Source organism: Triturus cristatus, chromosome 1_2 (assembly GCF_964204655.1).
Source record: "Triturus cristatus chromosome 1_2, aTriCri1.1, whole genome shotgun sequence".
Lineage (NCBI taxonomy): Eukaryota > Metazoa > Chordata > Amphibia > Caudata > Salamandridae > Triturus > Triturus cristatus.
Genome location: NC_140580.1, coordinates 268135101 through 268143679, shown reverse-complemented (window position 1 = coordinate 268143679; position 8579 = coordinate 268135101). Strand labels below are relative to the sequence as shown.

The following is an 8579-nucleotide window of genomic DNA, read 5'->3' as shown; positions in this document are numbered from 1 at the left end:
AGAGAGCCAAAACGCGAACCGCCACCGGAAACACACCCCAGGGGGGACGCAAAAGGAAGGGAGAGCAGGACCCAACCCAAACCGTCGGAGAAGCCGACCGCCACAGGCACCCCCAGGGAGCCACAAGCAGGAAAAAACCTTAACGGACCCAGCCGAACCACAGAGACCAGGCGAGAGTAGAAGCGCCACAGACAATAGGAGGGGCGACCAGGACCCACCGAAAGAAGCCAAATACAAGCCCAGAAACGAGCAGGAGCGCCGCAGTAGCAGAGGAACACAAGGCCACACCAAGGAACCCCAGAAACCAGGAAACGTCAGTGCCAGAGCCATGAGCAACCAAAAACCAATAGCAACCAGCACGGAAGAAGCCAGAAACAGATGCAAAAAGGAGGCAGCAACAGCAAAAGAAGCCTCCAAGCATATGGCAACACCGAACTCCAGGGAGGGCAGACCCCCGAAAGGAAAGGGACACCGCACCCCAGCGGACAGAGCGAGCAACCCTGAAGAGAGGCAGAAATAACCCACGGCACAGCCAAACACGGCCCACAACCAGCCGAACCGGACGGCAGCAGAGGAACAGAGCCAGCCGCACATGCAAGGACCCCCGGGGAGGGAATCCAACCCAGGAACCCAGCCCACTCCAGGCCAGACCACAGCACGGGGTCAAACAACACCCAGCATCAGGACTGCGCAGAAAAGCCAAAAAACAGGCAGACCCCGGCGCGACCAAGAGAGCAAGAGAGGGCAAGCCCAAGCGGACAAGAGAGGACCACGACCCCAGACACCCAACCCAGGGAGGCCACGTCCCACAGATGCAAAGCGGCAGCCAGCAAGAAAGCCCACAGACACCCAGTGGAGCAACACAGAAGTCCCGGAGGGAAAGTGGCAAGGGGACAAGGCGGCACCGACCCGCTGCAAACGACAGCGGAAGCGCAGCGCCAGCCCAGCAGCTAGGGAGCAGGATGCCGCAGAGGCAGAGAGCCAAACCGGCGACCAGGCCCCCGCAAGAGAGACAAGGCCACAAAAGACAGCCTACACGGTGAACCAAAACACCGGCATCACCGCACACCCCAGCACACCATCCCAGCCACCCGGAACACCCAGGAAGCCAAGGACGAGGAACAGCCCAACCAGGCAAGAACCCCAGCCCCGTAGACCACACACGAGGGCCGAAGTGGGGACGCAGAGCAGCAGCAGAGAGCAAGCAGCACAAGCAGGAGGCCCTAGGTACAAACCCCGGCAACACCAGGAGCCAACGCCACCCAAACAGGCCAAGGGCAACCCGCCAAAAACGGAACAGGAGCGGGAGGACCGGCACCACTATTAAAACATGGAACGCTTCACGAATACGCGTCTCATCCTTGCGCAGGGGCCATGCTAATCATCTCTGTGGAAAGGAGCAACCAGCAGCGCGGGATGAGCAGGAAGCGCCCAAAGACAGAGGTGTCCAGCGGCCAACAGCCCCTGTAAGAAAGGGCCACACAGCAGCCCCAGTGCACAACCAACAGAACCCACGAGAGCACCACGGGAACGGAACCCCAACACACACCGGGGACAGGACAGAGAGGGGCGGACACGGGGAAAAGAGAAGGAGCACACCAACTCCACGTCGCACCACGCAAACACCCGAAGTGCAGCAGAAAACCGCAAGTCACACAGCCACAGAACGGTAACCCGACGCAAAGGTACCGGAGCGCCCCACAAGAACACTAGGTACGGCACCCAAGGATAGATACAAGTGCGCAAGGCGCAGGGAGACCAGGCGAACAGCGCAGAAACACAGTATGCCTAGCCCCCATCAGGCTCCAACCCGGGACCCTAGCCACAAAGAGGCAGCCCACGCGGTAAGGCAGCATCCACAACCGGGAGGAAACCAGCACATGCAGAGGCAGCATCCAGAATGAGCGTCACACTGCCGCAGGCACACACTCCGGCAGCAGAAGAATCACTCGGACACAGGGCAAACGGGCAGGAAGGAGGAGCAAGGAGCCACGCACCCCAACACCCCCAAGCAGTCAAGCGACAGCGACATCAAAGAACCAGGACAGCGCCAGCATAAAGGGAACCCATGGGCGCGCCGTTCGGGATGTAGCTCAGTGGCAGAGCGCATGCTTCGCAAGCATGAGGTCCCGGGTTCAAACCCCGGCATCCCCAAGAGCCCCCACCATCCATCCCGGACCTGAAAGAAAGAGCACCAACGCATAGCGAAGAACCACAAAACCGCTATGCGGGACTCACCCAGGGCAGGGGCCGAAAACCACCAGCAGCAAGACCCCCACCCCAAAGGAAAGGTAATCCATGGGCGCGACGGTCGGGAAGGAGCTCAGCGGCAGAGCGCATGCTTTGCAAGCATTAGGCCTTGGGATCAAACCCCGGCATCCCCAGGAGCCTCCGCCGCCCACCACGGACCTGTAATAAAGAAAAGAGCACCCCAGCATAGCGTAAACACAAAAACACCGCAATGCGGGACTCACCCAGGGTAGGGGCCGGACACCACCAGCAGCAAGGCCCCCACCCCAACAGCGGGAAGGTATGGCACACAGGAAACGCGGCACGCCTCCCAAACGCCCAGCTTCAGGAAGAATTGCACGCAACCCGGAAGTACCCGGGAGCGCACCAGCCGCAAAGGACCCGTAGGATCCAGGCAGCACACCGGCCACCACCGTCACGACCCCCAGCAAGCCCGGCAGGCCAGGGAACGGACCAGGAACGCCCCCCCCCCCCCCCACCCGCACAGCCAGGCAGCCGGGCGGGGGAGGAAGAAAGGAACGCCACACCAGCCCAGCAGGAGCAGCAGAACAGCACACCAAGTCCATTCTGTCGACAGACAGAAAAAAAGAACAGACGGGATGCTGGGTAAGTACTGCTTATGTACTCCCGGTGGGAGGGGCAGTATTAGGGTCCCAGCATGCCTTCTGCTCTTTTTTTCTGTCGGGAGATAGTAATCTCCAATCTGTTTATGAAGGGGACGAGGACATAAGGGACCTGGGGGTAATGTGTATGGGCGGGAGGGGTGAGACCGTGAGAGTGAATGGTGTGGGTGGTGAGTCGAGAAAAGAATGCCAGGAGGGATGGAGAAATGCAAAATATATTGAAATGAATGCCCTATCTGCACGTTTCTCTGAATTATTTCGCTGTACCAACATAGGAACGTGTGTATGTATAGTCAGCAAAAGTTGTGTGTAAAACATGAAACTATTTAGAATCGCTGCAGTCATTTATGATATTATTCTTTTTTCCATACTCAGAGTCAGAATCCCCACTGAAGACTTGTGTTCCATTTTCCAACAGGGGGGCGTTTCTTAAGACCTCTTTGTTACTTGTGTGGAGGAACTGTGAAATATTTTGTGCTAAAGGAAAATGATGTAATCCTTCGACGTTTGCTGGCATGTCAATTGCATCGTTCAGACTGAGTGTCACTAGTATGTTGTACTAATGTAAAAATGTCGGGTCATTAATAAAAAGTAGCTTATATAGGAATGCAAATTATGACACAGTCTTGCAAAATATAAGAAGCACTTACCACATGCCGAAAAGCAACTTTCATTTTTAAAAAAAAACAGGTTTGTAGTTGACTTGAAATTATCTTTAGTGTTTATCTAGTTCAATGTACATTAAGGTCAGAATTGTACTCTCTGTAAGCAGTAATTGTATAAATTGTTGGTAATTTGCTTGAAATAAACGACTATCCACCATAAACATCTGTGCTCAGCAAAGATATTACTCTGTCTGCCTTTCCATCAATCTTGCTGAGGCTATACATTGAAAGGTGCATTCCAAATATGTACTTGTCATACAAGTCATTTGAGTTCAATGAAATGCTGTTTATATTTAGTCATTGCAGAAGTATTATAGCCATTTCTATTAACAATTAGGGCTATCAGAGTCTCTCAAATGGTAGGTTACCCATTCCACTCAATTCTTTCAACTCCTTCCATTATCCATCTGGTCCGTCCAGAACACAACACCCACTAATGAAATGCATATCATTCAAGATGAGGAAACAAACTATAGTGGAGAGCTCCAGCTGTGCTGTCCAGTGTCCCCCGCCGATGTCCTATGGCTGGGCCATGGACTGGACATCAAGGCCTGCCCTGCATTCATATTTCCACTAACTGGATTTCAGAGTAAATGCCAGATAATTGCAGCACGGTGTGCATTTAGCTTATCAAGCTTAGAGGCCATCCTGAGACGAAGGCAAACATCCTGAGTAGTCTGAGAGGGAAGGGAAGGTCTGGGGAGTGGTGATGGTATTTGTATCAATCCACACCAAAGTAGTGAAACCCGAAGGACAATTATTGCAGGCAAAGACAGCAGCCAGAGGCGATTCAGTTCAGTGCATTTGGTCGAGGGGTGTGCACTGAAAGATAATGTAACATAACATAGCATATAATGTTATTGCAATTTTCTTTAGTCACAAAACACTTTGCAGTATATGTGTTCATGGCCAAGTTGGGCTCTGTCCTTTTCCAGAAAGCTGTTTCATGTGCCATGGTATTTTAAAATCACAGTCTTGTGTGATCTTAGGTTCAGACCATGGAACATATTGACAATCACTGTGTTTATTACAAGGGCTGTTGTCCAGAAGTGGACATTTAACATCTGCCTTACTGACAATGTGTATACAAGTGACTGTTATAGCTGTTTCCGCAGCAGGACCTCTCGTAACACTTTAACGTCTTTGAGTTTGCAAACCACCCGGTGGCTTTTGGACTCCTGCCTGTAAGAAAAGCCATCGTTTGGAGAAGGAGAAGCAACAAAAATGACCCATATATCCTGGACTGTCCCCTCTTTAAATTGCTCAACCAGGGGTGGCTTAATTTTCTTTTTCTTTTGCGTGTTTATACATCCAGTATCCAGTACAAGTACAAAAAAGCAAAACAAGTTCTCTTGGTTACAGAAATACAAAAGAGGCGAAAACAGGCAGTCACCAAATCTCCTCTTCAGTTAAATTTGCAGTAGGCTCCAGAAGTGCTTTGGTCTACTTTGCTGAGGGAGCAACAAGCATGAAAGCCACAGGCATTTCATTACGATACATTAAATTATGCTCTCATTCATCTGGGCCAACAGTGGTCCCTGGCAACAAAACATAGCATCATTCTCTTTGGCAAGAAGCAGGACAATGGTTCTGTATTTTCTGATAGTTCCCTGGCATTCCCTCCTCACATATTCCAGAATCAGAGCATAGGAACATGCCTCTGCTGAGCATGTATCACATTGAGGTTACAAGATACATAAAAGATTTAACTTGGAAATTCCAGACTTAAGTAAAATTGTTTGTATCAAGTTTATGTACTTTTTTAAGTTTAAGGATGCGTTATTGAAGAATATCAGAAAATATTACAGAAAGAAACAGGGCATAAACATTTCAAGTATTATGAATATAAAATTATTTAGCAAGTCAAGTTTAACATCCGTACTAGGAAAACTTGATAAATCACAAATACATTGAATAAAGTCTATAATGCTTAAAATTAGGGATTACGGACCATCTCATAATATAGCAATCTAATAAACTGTAAATACATCATGGAGGATCAAAAATGGTATTAACGGGTCTGGAGTGAGTAACTGCCCTGAATAAATAGGAAGTGAGCAGAATTCATAACTAGTCTCTTTCAATCATTAGGGGGAGTGTAGTGGTATGAGCTCAATCCAATCTATGATGATGACAAAGTAAATTCCAGCAACCTATAAAGGTTATTTTTGCAGTATCTTTCCAATTCAATGTGCTATCTGTAAAGTAGTTGCAATTAACATATCAATACATTTCCAATCATTTTTTGAGAGTGCCAGCCATAAGGGGGATGAACCTCCTAAGAAAAGATGTACATTATTACATTATATATCAGTAGATAGGATTTTGTTTATTCTAGCCCAAATGAGTAACCAAACCTTCCTAACCAAGGGACATACTAAAAACATATGCATGATATCACAATTCTCTTGGGCACAGGACCTGCAATTAGTGTCTTTGGTAAGTTTAGATCTATGAAGACAGATGGGAGTAAGATACAATCTATTATAAAAATAAAATACTTTTTGAGTGGCGGCAGTAGAGCGGGAAGTAGTGTGTATCTTAGCCAGATTGATTTCCAAGTGTGAAGAGAGAATTCTTGATTAAAGTCTGTTTTCCATTGTAATTCCAGTTTGGATTTTGGTCTACTTACAGGGAAATACATAAACCTTTGTATATGTAAGATGCTTTACTTGTAAAAAGAAATCCAGAGGGGTAGAAACAAGTTGAGTGTTGGATGATGGATGAGAGGATTGAGAAAGAAATTGAAGAAAAATAGTCTTACGGTGCTCGTATTGGACAGCATAAGAAGAAATACCATATTTTAGTTGAATGTCATTGAAATCTAAAAAGGAATTATTAGAAGTTATTTGACAAATGATTATAATCCCTTTCTGTATCCTTTCTTTACAAAAAAGAACACAGTTATTTAATTTGATGTGTTTATTATACCATATGGGACTTTGTGTAATATTTTCTACGGGAGAGTTGGAATTGAGAATTAGAGATGTGGCAAAGGAAATGGAGTGAGGGAGTATTGGTGAGAAGAAGGCCTTAGGAGCTTAAGAAATATGGATTGCCTCCAGAAAAAAGAAACAGTGCAATTTGCGCATGTTCCAATTGGCCCGAATTGTTGATACATCAAGGGGAGTAGTTGAGTGAGAGGTACATATTTGCTTAACCCCTTCACTGCCAGGCCTCCCCCTGTGCCACGCCTTTTTTGGGGCTATTTAGGGTAGTTCGCGCTTAGGCCCAATAACATTTTGTCCACATAAGGTATCCATGCCGAATTTGCATCCTTTTCTTCCAACGTCCTAAGGATTCTAAAGATACCCAGGGTTCGTTGATTCCCCTGGAGAGGGCAGAGACATTAGGCAAAATTCAGCTATATGTTTTTTGGGGGTGGGGGGAATGGGAAAATATTCTGCAGAAGAAAGCATCTGTTTTTTATCCCTGCAAATGGTATCAACAAAGGCTTTGTGTGGCTATAATTACCATCTTCCCACCTTTCAGGAGCAGGCAGACTTTTGTCAGAAAACCAACATTTTCTACACAGTTTTGACATTTTACTGGGACATAACCTATTTTTCCTATTTTTGTGCTTTTATCATTCCAGTTAGTGGTAGAAATGGGTGTGAAACCAATAAGGGATCCTGGAAAACTATACATTTTCAGAAAGTAGACATACTTCTGAATTCAGCAAGGGTTCATTTGTGTAGATCCCTCAAGGTTATACCATCGAAAGTAACAGTTGAAATAAAAAAACATTGAAATTGAGTTTTAAAAAACTGCCATTTGTGCCTACATTGTCACCTGTAACTTCTTCTAACTATGCTTGATGTCAACCAAGGTTGGACATGGCTTCATGCATCACATGCCATGTAGCATCTATTGTTACATCTTGAACCTATACCAGCCACAGGAGAAGATCATGTGGCAGCTTCAGTAGAGTGTGGTAGTTTGTGATTATATGATGCTGAGTATCTGCCTTAATGAGCCAGTACATCCTTTCCACTTTAGTTCTACCTGCCCAAGCCCTGACAATTGAGAAAAGAGGGGGATCCAATCCAACCAGATCATAAATGTATGCCTGAGATTGGGAGTCAAGCCAAGATAGTGCTATGTTTGTTTATGGTACAGGAAGAAAACAGGAGGTGTAAATATAGAAAGTGTGCTTGTTTTTTTTATCACTCTTTACCTTTATTTATGCTGGCACTCCCTAGACATAAACTTGCTAGTTATCGCCAAAATGTTTGGTGGCCGAAACAGAGCTGGAAAATTGCTGGCTAATTATTTAAAAATGTTGAAATAAAAGTCCAAGATACTTGTTCTTACACATGTTGTTACAGGCACTCCTGGGGTTAGCCACACAAGCGATGCTAAAATATTACAATATTTCACACAATATTATATTAAATTATACACCCCATCATCATGAATGTGCTATGTTAGTTAGCTTTTTGACTATTGCTCTGCAAGTACTAAGTTGAACAACCTATGACATGTTGCAGAATTCTGAGACTAAATAGATTTTAATAGGAGAGATGCTTCATGTTCGAATTATGATCATGACATTATTTAGAGATTACATGTAGTTATTAATTCTGCATTGTTTTAACGTATGTATGTTTATGGTATTTCTATAGCTCAATCCTAGCCAAAGGGCAGCAGAACGCTGTACATGGTCAAAGGCAAGCTTGAAGTTGGCAAGTAAAGGAGAGGAAGCTGAGTTGCGGACAGTGAATGCATTGTGATGTAGTCTAGTATTTATTGTTTGTATTGTTTAACCTATGACCAACTTTGTTAAAAACATATTAACATTTAATCATATGTTAAAGTCTATAATTCCTAAATATGGCCAATAGTGGCTTACAATATGTTTCTTTGAATGGGGCAATTAACATAAAAAGTGGCAATCATATTGAAAGTAACAACTGCTGTCTCTAGATTATCTATACTCAACCAATTGCAGCAGATCCCAGGAGGTTTCTAAAGAACAATGCCAGACCTTCATCAGGGCCCAACACTCCCCAAGCATGGGGTAATGATTATTTCCAGAACC

General features: G+C 45.9%; 1 pseudogene; it reads right to left on the bottom strand.

Moving 5' to 3' along the window:
* Window positions 1-1324: 1324 nt before the first annotated feature.
* Window positions 1325-1395, bottom strand: LOC146867144 (U6 spliceosomal RNA; annotated as a pseudogene).
* Window positions 1396-8579: the final 7184 nt, after the last annotated feature.